Raw genomic sequence first — 12,399 nt, forward strand, 5'->3', positions numbered from 1 at the left:
TTTAAAAAGAAAAAGCCTTGGGCTTCGTATAAGAAAAAAGTAGGTCTTGGAATGTGACAAGATGAGATGCGTGAACCGAAATTACGAAATCTCATTCCAAGTATACTGTCAACACTGCGCACTGTCTGTTGTGAGCATACGACTGGCCGAAGATCTCACATCGGCTGCTGCCGCGTGGAGCGCGCTCAGCTGAGAGTCTGTTCGGTTGACAGAACTTGGTGAGAATGTGTTTACATGTTTAGAATTATGTAGTGATCGCGTGGTTGGTTTATCGGTGTATTTCATTCAGTGTTTGTGTGGTGTTGTGAGTGTTTCTCTGAGAAAGAAAGATATTGTATTGCCATGATTTATTGGAGATTATGCTCAACGAAAATACGAAAATGGTTTCTTCAAAAGTGTCATCCTGACGAAGGATCTCACCGTTTGGAATCCTAGTTGCTCACTGTGGATTCAGGTAAGTTTTTGATGACTGCTACGCTTTTACTGCTAACTTTCACTCCTGACTACTTAATTACAGCTTCAAAGCAGACTACTCTGGTTTTACTTTGTGCTACAGCCGTCTACTCAGTTCGTCATCATTTACAAACATGTTTTACAGCTATACTCAGCAAATTTAGTCGCATTTTTTTTTTTGGGGGGGGGGCTGTCAAAATAATACAATTAACAAATCATTTAGTATATGAACAGACATGGAGTTTACCTGTCAATATTCGTATTGACGAAACTGAATCAGTCGTCTTGCATATTCTTTTTGTTTATTTGGACTTTTAAATAAAATCTTGAACGCACTGGCGGCTTCAGGGTGTAGGATGGTACGGCAGTAACCCCTGTTGTTTCACTGCCGTCAAGGCGATATGAGGGCGTAACGTAAGCGGAAATGTTAATATTTTGCATTGGATTGGTAGATTTAAATCCTACGGCTCTTATAGGCCTATTTTCTAAACTAGCCTCGTAAAAATATGTTTGATTTAGCAGTAAACTGTACGTACATTGGTCATGCCATTTTATAAAAGTGTTATAAAAGATGGTGTGAAACTGTGCGACAGGCCCCTAGCCAGCCCAAAAATTTAGGGGGAGGGCCGGCTGAAGTTAGGGGGGCCGATCAAACCATATTACCATATTATAGTTCATTTGCAAGCATACCGTGAAAATTTTAGGGGTGGCAGCCAAAATTTAGGGGGGCCCGGCCCCCTAGACCCCCCTGGATACGGGCCTGCTGTGAGATAGATTTTTTTTGGGCGGGGGTTGTGTGTACGTGTAGGGGACACTGTTTTGCTTATGGTACCCTTTGTTCACGAATCCTAAAACCGCCAATGTCCCAACGGTTAACAATGTAAAGCTTTTAGAAGAACGTTGGATGGACAAGATTTATTATTATTATTATTATTATTATTATTATTATTATTATTATTATTATTATTATTATTATTATTATTATTATTATTGTTGTTAAAACATGAGTATTAATATTTCTGCTTTCTATTATTACATTCCAGCTCCTTACTTTCCATCTTATATAATTGAACCACAAGGGAAAAAGAACTGTCTATTCTATCCTTGCTTCGTTCCTGGCTACTTAGGTTAAAATAAATATGCTAACAGTGGTGTATTGTTAGAATCATTGGCAGATATATGCTCAAACGTTTTCAAAATTATAGCGTATATACACTGTTATACCGCCAATTACATTCCTAACTTAAAGTGAATATACGTTGAAGTTTAAAAATATTAGGTGGGTATACACTGTATACTCTCGTATCCTCAGAAATCCTTCGTAACAATTTGGGTGGCATACGCGTCTTTGGCGCAGGGGACCCGGCTTCAATCTCTGGTAGGAGCTCTTGTAATTTGGACCCCACGTTAAGCTGTAGGTTCACGTCTCATATAGCCTTCCTGCGCAAAGGGACTCTAAACTCAAACCAAGTTCCGTATACCCTCCATTACATTCCTGGTTATAACCCCAAACCACCTCCCATTTGAGACGGCATGATGTAATGAACAACTGAAGAATTTCCTAAGACTTTTGGGTTTAAAGTTTGATTGTGGTTTGTTTGGAACAACTGTACACTTAAGAGAAGGTTACAAATTCCTTATTCGTTAATATTCTTAAAGATCGCAGTAGGCAGTGTATTCGACTTTGTATATATAGCTATATGACTGATCGAACACGTAGCCCAAACTGCTTAAGATACAAACGAAATTTGGACAGTGTACTTACATAGGATTTGTGACTTCAGATACTACTAAAGTAGGATTTTAAATTTGAGTTGGAAGAGGATGGAAAGAAATTGAGTTGAATTGTTATAATAAGAAGGCCATATCTTGGAATCTCTTAAGGTTAGAAACACGAAATTTGGTATTTATATTTTCTATTAAAATAAAAACACATTTACACGTTTTAAAAATTATTTACTCTACAAGGAAAGAAAAGATGGGAGAAAAATAGTATGGTTGCAATTATTACAATAAAAAAAAATGGTCATATCTCGAAATCTTTTAATGTTAGAGACACATGAGATTTTGTATTTGGACTTTACGTTTAAAATAATTAAACGCGTGTTTTCAGCGTTTTTAGACTTTGATGGAAGGAATGGATAGAAAAGAGTTGAGATTTCACTAAGATGCGCATACAATTTGTTCTAATGTACGAGACTTCGAGTTGAGATGAATTCTATATGAAAGTGCCGCAGTAATACGCATGAACGTTTGCTAGTAGATTATAAAATCTTACTACGTATTTGATGTTTGTATTAAGTGCAATGTTGGATTTAAAGGGATAACTAGACTACATACATGCAACTAGACGGAATTAAGATCGTGGGCCACATTAATTTTAGCCTAATTTGCTCGTCCAAAAAAGTGTTCTAAATGATTGTCTAATAATACTACATTCGAAAAATTATACTATTTGAGTTGACTACGACTGCTATTTACTTGTCACGCCGCTCTATGAACAGTCCTCCAATCACGTAGCAATACCATTTAAAGCAGAAGACAGCGCGCTAATCATTGGTTGTTGATGGCGAAAGCACTCTTCTGTTGCCACGTCACGCCAATAAACAGCTGGGGAAGTTTAGGGGTGCGCTATAAATTGCAACGCGGCGTTAAATCCACGTGCTTTCAGGTCAGCGAAAGGAAACATCTGGGTTGTGACATGCCGGGAATAACAGCGGCGATAGTTACTACTACTACTACTACTATAATAATAATAATAATAATAATAATAATAATAATAATAATAAATTTTAAGTAATTAATGGCTATATATAATTCCACTCCTTATTTTTTCACTCATCTCCATATATGAGCTCATTCGTGGCTAAGCGGTTAGCGTGCGCGTCTTTGGCGTGGGAGACCCGGGTTCGATTCCTGGCGGGAGCTCATGTAGTTAGGATTCTACGTTAATCAGTAGGTCCCGTCTCATACAGCCTCGCTGCTGAAAGGGACGTTAAACTCAAAATCAACTCATCTCCATATATGTTTAAATATATTTACATAGGACAGGTACCAACATAATACATAGGACAGGTACCATAGACGTGATTTCCATATCTTAACGCACTTTCAATTATGGGGCGTCACTCTCTGTTCAGACGCGTTCTCTTCAAGTGCGTGTAATTACATCCTTTGTCAACGCTACACTTTCACACAACCACATTATAAGAGGACACTTCCTTCTTAGCTCCTAACCATACCACATTGCCTACATTCATAACACAACAGCTTACACACTCGCTTAGTAGCAATTTCTGTCTAAATAACCTTTCTATCTCCTGGTATACATTAATATTTTCTACTCTTAAACATACACACTTATATCTCTCAATAAATAGGTATATCAATGATTTGAAGATTGAAGAACAATTCCTTTGCTTCTTTATATTATCATCCTGCTGTATAGAAAGACTTGCCCTACAAATTTTCAAGTGTCTACGTATATCAATGCAATTTATCTATGCAGTTATGTCTAATTTATAGTGCTCTGTGGGTCAGGACAAAATAAGAACAGTAATTTAGGGCCACTTTCCATTTCCCTTGCCCCCTGAGACGATGGTTCGTTGAATATAAGTAAGTCATACATTTTCTGAGTTTTTATTCAAGTCTGCGTATTCTGCTTCTTTTTTCATTTGTCTATGCCACAGCCAGGCCCGTATCCAGGGGGGTCTAGGAGGTCGCTCCCCAAATTTTGGCTGCCCTCCTAAATTTTTCACGGTAGACTGGCAAATGAACTATAATATAGTGATGAACTATAATATGGTTGCATTGGCCCCCCCTAACTTCAGCCGGCCCCTCCCTACATTTTTGGGCTGGCTACAGGAATGGCCACAGCTACAAATATTTGAAAATAACTCCATGAAAGCTGCCTTTTCCTAAACAATTGGCGCGGTATGAATGGCAAGATGGGTTGATAACCAAAAATTTAAGAAAGTATTTTCACAATTAGAAGTCAAGTTTTGATTCAAGTATATTTATGATGGCAAACTACAATTTTCCTGTTACACCTAATATTTTTTCGCTTTTATTCGCGGGCCGCCATTTTATCATCACTGACTGTGGCATTATACTTATGACACTGTGAAGTATTGGGGCCAATGTCATGTGAGGAAAGAATCAAAGCCTCGAAGCAAGGTCTCCAATCTCTGTTGACATCGGAGTTGCCTGCTCGCCTACAAAACCACATAAAAGGGCTAAATACAAGCACGAACTTCCATAATTTTACTATGCTTTGTGTGTTGACCAACAGATATGAGAATACTGGAGAAGCTACTTAAATTAAGGTATCAGGAGGTCCTATCTAGAAGGCCAGAAACAGTGGTACTCGAAGGTGACGCGCAGATCATTATCGTTATTGAATATCTTTCATCTGACCGACCTTGGTTTTTCTTGGTTAATTTATACTCAATGACCTAAAGGTTTTAAGTGCTTGTTATAGTATAGAGTTAACCTAGGGCCACTCAGCACATTATCCCGACATTGGCTGTGTGTATATGGGTCTGTATATGGCGCTTTCTGTGCACAAGGGAATCAAGTCTACTTTTGATCATTCTGGATACATATTATCTTTAAAATCTCTATCTGAAGCTCCTTTTAGAGCATAACACGTTCATGTCCAGATATTGTAAATAACTCTTACAATATAAAAACAGTCATCTTTTCCATGCACTTAAACATACCATATAAACTTTCTCTTCCTCACAACTTTGATAGTCGGAGTTAATTCCCTTGAGCTCTGAACGCCCATCTATAGGCATCTAAAACTCGATTTATGGGTGTCATAAAAAAATCTAAATACGTTGTAACCTCGAATTCTTTTACTTTTTTATAATTTCTGAGTTGGAGTAAGAATTCCATTGCTGTTAGAGAGTGTGAGTTTTATTGGTGTTGGAAAGTGTGAGTTCTGTTGCTGTTTGAGAGTGAGTTCTGTCGATATTGAAGAGTGTTAGTTCTATTGATATTGGAAAGTATGAGTTTTATTTGCTATTGGAGAGTATGAGTTTTATTGGTATTGAAGAGTATTGGAGAGTGAAGTACGAGTTCCATTAAAGGAGTGGAGCACGAATTCCATTAAAGTTGGAGAGTACGAGATTCATTGAGGTCGAAAAGTGTGAATTCCATTGAGATTGGAGAGTTCGAGTTCTGTTGAAATTTAGGGCGTCTTCACCTCTTTGTTCTCTCGAAAGTAATATATATCTGTATTATTGTATTATCTGTGGAAGTACAATGGTTCAGTAACAAGAGTACTTACTTTAGAACAGATTATCTGCTACTTTGGCCCCGGTTTGTTCCGGTTATTCATTGAAATTAACCTAGATTCGACAGGTGTATCAAACAGTGAATGTTTCCAGCTTCTCGAATAGATGGATTTCAGGGCTTATAACAGATATTTTATTTGTTATAAATTAAAGAAAAATAGTCAGTTAAACTTTCGCGAAGCATATTTATTGAAATAAAGATTTTTTATAAAGTTTTAAAAGTTTAGGTTAGGTTTAGAGTTTCAAATATTTAGTGTTTCATACAAAACTTTTTTTTTTAAATGTTCTATTTAAATAGTTACTAATTAAGCTTTATCTTTGATCTTTTCAGTGGATTTTTTTCTGTGAAATTATCTAGAGTAAATAATCGTATCCCCGAGATCAACTAGGTGTCTTGTCCTTTTGAATCTTCTAAATATGAAAATGAAATGAAATAATATCATTCAGTTTAAGGTTCAACAATTATGAACTTTAGACTGAGGGAGACCGAGGATTAAGGCAAGTGAATGATAATGGAAGAATTGGTGGAATGAGAATATGGGAGGAAACTGGAGCAGCCCGAGAAAACCGAGGGACACGAAGTTGTCCACCACAAACTTACTTGGCCTGGGATCGAACCAGGGACCCCTCGCACCAGAGGTAAACTCTCTACCACTGAGCCCTCATGCTACCCATTCTTCTAAATACGAGTACTGGTAAATACAGTCTTAGAGAATGGTGAGCTTTTTCGTTTGGTGGGATGGTAGGAAGATATTCATGTATATAAGTCGTAGAACTAAGTAATAATTTAAATATTATAAAACTAAGTAGCTAAGTTTATGACGTAAGGAACCTACATGCTGAACACCGCAAAATAAAAACCCATCCAGTAGATCTCAGCCTAAACCATAGAGTTTGGGGACTATGAGTTTCGTTGAGGTTTGTGTATGCGAGTTCTATTGATACTGGGGTACCCAAGTCCCACTAATGTTCGAAAATACGGGTTCCGTTAAAAATGAAAAGTGCGAGTTTAATTGAAGTCGAAGAGTTTGTGTTGCATTCAGATTATGGAGTGTAGCTTCCATTGAGATTGGAAAGCGCGAATTCCATTCAAGTTGAGAGTTGCACGACTTCCGTTAAACTTAGAGACCGCAAGCTTAAATATCGGGAGCTCAGGTTCTATTAGGGATCGCGAATTAAGTTGTGGTTGGGGCAGTGGCGGCGATTGGACGTTAAAAGTGGGGGGCAAGACATGATCTGAATATTTGTATATCAATGTTACTTCTCCTGGTTGTTTCTAACACTTTATTTGACGAAAGGTTGTATAACTAAACGGATGCTACTTCTTTTAGTTAAAATACCCTATATAGTATTTCATATTTATTAAGTAAATTGACAAGACCTATGCAAATAGGTACTAGCCCTTTGTACTCTTAAACAACGAAAGTGTAAGAAGAGATTTGATTCCTTGTCCATGAACATCTTAAAGGTCTGTCTGAAAAATTGTGTGATCAGATTATTTAATAAATTTGCAGAACAAAAAATAAAAAGGATGATATTAATCATAGTAATGAATAATGAGGCTTTTTTTCGCAAATGTTATATTGAAACTGGAGATTAATGAACAATTTATATTTTTAATTCCACACATGCTATTATAAATGTATGTTATTATTCTTAGAAGAAGAGTAAATATTACAAGTACAACCTACGTCATTTAAAGAAGTATTTACATGTTCATTGCCTTTAGGTGGTTTTGACTTTCTTGGAAGCACAACAAAACACAACAATACTTAGAATCACTCCACACTACAGTTATACAAAATAATCCTCAAACCTAGAATTATGTTGAATTCACTAAATTTAATTGTATGTACACGCATACACCCTTAAACACGCCAGTTCACTCCACTTCACTGCAAAACAATGGAAAAGGTAGAAGTTGTTACTTATTACTCTCTTTTTCCATCAATATACCTTACTATTAGGAAGAAAAGACATTTTAGGAACTTGATTTTTTGCAATTAAAGAATAACTTGTGATTTTTTTTTTTTTTTTTTCGAAATGTTCTCTTAATTAGTTTCAAAGCGGCTGACTAACATATCGAGCCATTGCAAGAAGAAATGAAAGTACGCTGGAATTGTTGTGCTCCCCCCCTCCTAGCAATTTTGGAGCCATTTTCCGTGGCAATTAAAACCCAATTCTTGTAGCTTTCTTTACTCCACGGGAAGACAACCAATACGTACTCACACAAGGGCAAATATTATCTGGCACCATTTTTTCTATGAATCAGTAATGAATAACAAAACATTACATTTCCAAATGAAACTACAGTAGAGCTTCGATTATCTGAAGTAATTGGGGGACATGGGTGTTCGGAAAACTGGTTTGTTCGGATAATCGAACTGTACATGTTTATTTGCCAAAAAGAAGTACTGTACAGTAAATTTATTCATAAAAAGAAGTGTGCTGATTGTTGAAACACAGCGACTGGCGGCTTGGCCGGTCAGCAGCGCCTTATGAAGGCCCCATTAGAAGCAATGTTCCGCCAGCGGTGGCTCAGTGCGGCGACTACTGTGGGAAACTTGGTTTGGGAGTGAAGGGAATGATGGACGGTAGGGTGGGAGAGTAACAGGTGCGAGCAAGTACACAGTTTGGTTAAGCGGTCGTTCGGTTGACCGACGTTCGGATAATCGACGCTCTACTGTATTTACATTACTGGGTCACTTCAAAAAAGTGGGGGGCAACTTTTCCCCTTTCCCTCCTAATCGCCGCCCATGGGTTGGGGAGCGCAAATTCCATTAAATTTAGAGAGCTCGAGTCCCATTGAAACTGGGTAGTTCTAGCTCTATTCAAATCAGGCAACAAGAGTTTCATTAAAGTTGGGTGCATAAATACCATTCAAGTTGAGAGCGCGAATTAGATGGATGTTGGAAAGCACGAGTTGAAGATAGGGAGCGCAATTTGCTTTGATATTAGGGAGCATGAGTTCCATTAATGTTGGGAGTTGAGTTCTATTGAGATTAGAGTCTTCAATTTCTATTGAGTTTGAGGCGCGAATTCCATTGAGATCGAATGAAACTTACGCAAAATGGGCAGCTGTGTTACTCTAATTCATCCTGTCCCGTCTAATTATTACTCTCTCTCTCTCTCTCTCTCTCTCTCTCTTTGCGGAGATTTGGTACCTCTTATGTCCACGCTCGCATCCCCTATGCGAGCGAGTTTCCCGTCCATCTTATGTTCGGTGGTAAAATGCACGTCATGCAATTTTCTTCTTTACAACTTTTTACATTCATTTGTTTCCCAGTACTTTTGCTACCTGAAGTTTTGGCTTGCAAAACTTCTTTTTGAACCTGTTGTCATATCTGAGCCTGTAGTGATCAGCCTTGTAGCAATTATCTGAGGACTAGCATTCCAACTTTTGCATCTATAAAGTACAAAAAGCAAAGTTAATAGTTAACGTATTTATAGTTGAGAAATCCAATGTTTATCTTGAGTTTGCAAAGTCCAGGGGCAAAGTTTTTTTTTTCTTTCTTTTCCCGGGCGTCCTTGCTACTAAATAAGATATTCGTTGTTTAAACTTGAGAAATCTAATCAGTTCTTTAGTCCGAGTGTTAATGACCTAAAAAGTTTTAAAGAAGTAAATATTTATAACCTTAGAAGCCAGTAATACTTCTACAACTATTGCAGCAGAAAAATGGCAGTTTTTAACGAGGAGCGGAACTATTTTCTATGGGTAATAATAATAATACATTTTTTTTCCCAGAGCGCTTCAAGAGACACATGCAGACAATATATATAACACACGATGACATAATTAATTTTGCACCAGAAGGGGGACGGGCACGGTGGTTCAGTGTTAGAACTGTCATAAAGTGCGTGAAGTCCAAGGTTCGAGTCCAACTTACACTAAGTTTACTTTGTGTCAGAAAAATATCGTGAATGTACGTTTCCTCCCAATTTATTACACTATTTCGTTCATTATCATCATAACTGTTTTCCTTAGCCTCGAAGATATAATCGTGAGATGTTAAACTGAAAAAAGTATACCAGAAGCATGTCCCTGGCGGTGCCTGTACCCGAAGTTATCGCCGCTTTTGGCAGTTCGTATTGGTTACTACGCGTACCCAATAGTGATAGTCCGGGTCAGGCCGGTAGCCAGCCCAAAAATGTAGAGGGGCCCGATCCAACCATATTATAATTCTTTTGCAAGCCTGCCGTGAAAAGTTTAGGGGGGAAGCAAAAATTTAGCCCCCCCAGACCCCCCTGAATACGGGCCTGGTCCGGGTCACTTGGTGACAACTTTGGTCCAGTTCATCCCGGTCTAAATCTTACTTCTCAGACCCGGTGGCCTGGACAGACCCGAAAGGAGCAAAAATATTAGCTCTACAGCATTACTGTAGAATTTTATAGTCACTACTCAGCTCCACAGAGCTGCCACGTCCACTTCTCAGCTCCGAATTTGGCAGTTCTTAATCAAGATACCACGTCTTAAATGTTTCAAATATGATTTCATGGTTACTCATCTTCTCATACTGAAAATTATACGCTGATTTTGAACGCGGACTATACATAATAATAGTAATAATACAAAATAAAAACTTTCTACTTCTTCAAACTTTTACAATGCACATCATCACTAGGTTTAATATCAATAAATGAAGCGAGAAAGAATAGAAGAGAGAGAGAGATCCATTATTTTCTTGGAAGACTCTTCTTCACGCTTGTTGTGTTAGTAAAACTCTAATTGGCACATTTCTCTCTTCTGAAAAGCGAGATGCGTGTGTTTATATTCAGCATGTCGTATAGAACTATAGTAGGCAGAGCGATAGCTCAAGCTCCATTAATTTAATGGTCTTTCTTTTACGCATAGCAGACACAAGGAAGTCGGTGTCATGAACTTTCGCAATATGCGAATTACTATTTCCGGGTTGCGAATTGCAACTCTCCGCGTGCAAACTCTATCTCTCTGTCTCTGTCTCTCTCTCTCTCTTACTTTCCTGTGTGTTTGATGGATGATCTTGTATGCTTGCTTGTAGGAAAGGAAGTGAAGATGTTTACTGAATGTTTTTTTTTTTTTTTTTTTAATTCCAATATTCTCGTCCTTTGGGAGATGCGACTTGGGCTTCATGGAGAGACACGAGTGAAGGAAGTTCATGGTTGTTTTGTTATGTAACGAACACGAAGTTGTCAGGGCCACATTTTAAAGGGAAACCACTCTTCGCTAATGTGTGTGCCGTATTCATTATGCGAAGGATATTCGTAACATAAAGAGAATGTACTGTGTATTTGTTGAGAATTAACGCAAGGTTGACGTCAATCTCACTATTATGATATTATAACAAATGTGGTATATTATGCTTTATTTGAACTCTGCGCTATAATATTTCAAGGTAAGGAATTTTACAGAACGTTTCAAGGAGAATCCATATGAATAATATCAACTGTAACTTTGTGTGTTACATCATCACCGCTTAAATGGCTCAAACAACTTTGACGAGAGCTTCTTCTTGACTAAGCATTTAGTGAATTTCAGCTTAACGTTCCACTATTATGCCCTTTTAGGCTAAAGGAGATGATGATTAAGGCAAGTGAATGATGATAGAAGAATTGGTGGAATGAGAAAGTTGGAGGAAACGGAAGTATCTCGAGAAAACCTACGGTGACGATGTAATCAACCACAAATTTAGTTGACCGGGGATCGAACTACGTACCCACACACAGAGGTAAACGCTCTACCACTGAGCCACCGTGCCACCTAAGCAGTTAGCCTACGGGCTTTTGATGTGGGGAAACCCGGGCTCACTTCCCGGCGGGAGATCATGTGGATAGGATCCCACGTTAAGTTGTAGGTCCACGTCTCATATAGCGTCTCTGCTGAAAAGGACGCTAAACTGAAAATCAGCTCAACTCAACTATTTTGATCAAAGTTTGCACAAAGACAGATCTCTGCCCGGGAAAGGTTCATACCTCATCACTTCGTTGCAACATCTATTATGGGCTGAGATCAGTGGCGTATTTACGATTTTGTTTCGGGAGGGGCTTTGCCAACTTTCGGGGGGGGGCTTTGCCTGGAAATGTGAAAATTCTTCAAGATATTTCATTTACTTTACTATACTAAGTAAGATTTCGGCGGGGGGCTTAAGCCCGGAAGCCACCCCCCTAAATACGCCACTGGCTGAGATAATTGGTCACTACGTATGAGAATCTACCCTGAAGCATGCCAGCCTGTTTGTCTGTCAATATGATCTGTCGGCTGATGTGTCTCATCTTTCAAATGTAACATAGTTAACCAAAAATATAACTGAAGAGTTAATTGTAATTTTCGGCTTTATCTAATTGGCCGCACTGTGTACTTTATTTTGCTAGGACCATTATGAAAAACTTAATGATTGACGCCATCTGTATGTAATATAATGTATTTGATTGTTACAGTCAGTGGCGTATTTAAGGGTGGCTTCCGGGCTTAAGTCCCCCCCGAAATTTTATTTACTGTATTAAAGTAAATTATATATCTTGCAGAATGTTTATACATATTTCAATTAATAAAATTAGCAAAGCACCCCCCCCCCCCGAAACAAAATCGTAAATACGTCACTGGTTATAGTCATCTGACAACTCTTATTTTATGAATCGACTTTTTGTTAATCTTCACGATTATGAGATG

At 38.1% G+C, this 12,399-nt stretch overlaps 1 protein-coding gene across 3 annotated transcripts in view; it reads left to right on the forward strand.

The window, feature by feature from the left end:
• LOC145662995 (fatty-acid amide hydrolase 2-A-like) overlaps positions 1-12,399 on the forward strand; it is a 286,215-nt gene that overhangs the window by 155,157 nt on the left and 118,659 nt on the right. The window contains exon 1 of one of the 3 annotated variants that reach the window (XM_081729104.1): positions 131-454. The exons of the other annotated variants lie outside the window; for them this stretch is intronic. The gene's annotated coding sequence lies outside the window, so the exon portion shown is untranslated. Of the gene's footprint in view, positions 1-130; positions 455-12,399 lie in introns of those variants that run through there. 3 annotated transcript variants of the gene reach the window in all.

This window comes from Thermobia domestica, chromosome 10, assembly GCF_964235325.1.
Source record: "Thermobia domestica chromosome 10, izTheDome1.hap1.1, whole genome shotgun sequence".
In the NCBI taxonomy this organism is placed as follows: domain Eukaryota; kingdom Metazoa; phylum Arthropoda; class Insecta; order Zygentoma; family Lepismatidae; genus Thermobia; species Thermobia domestica.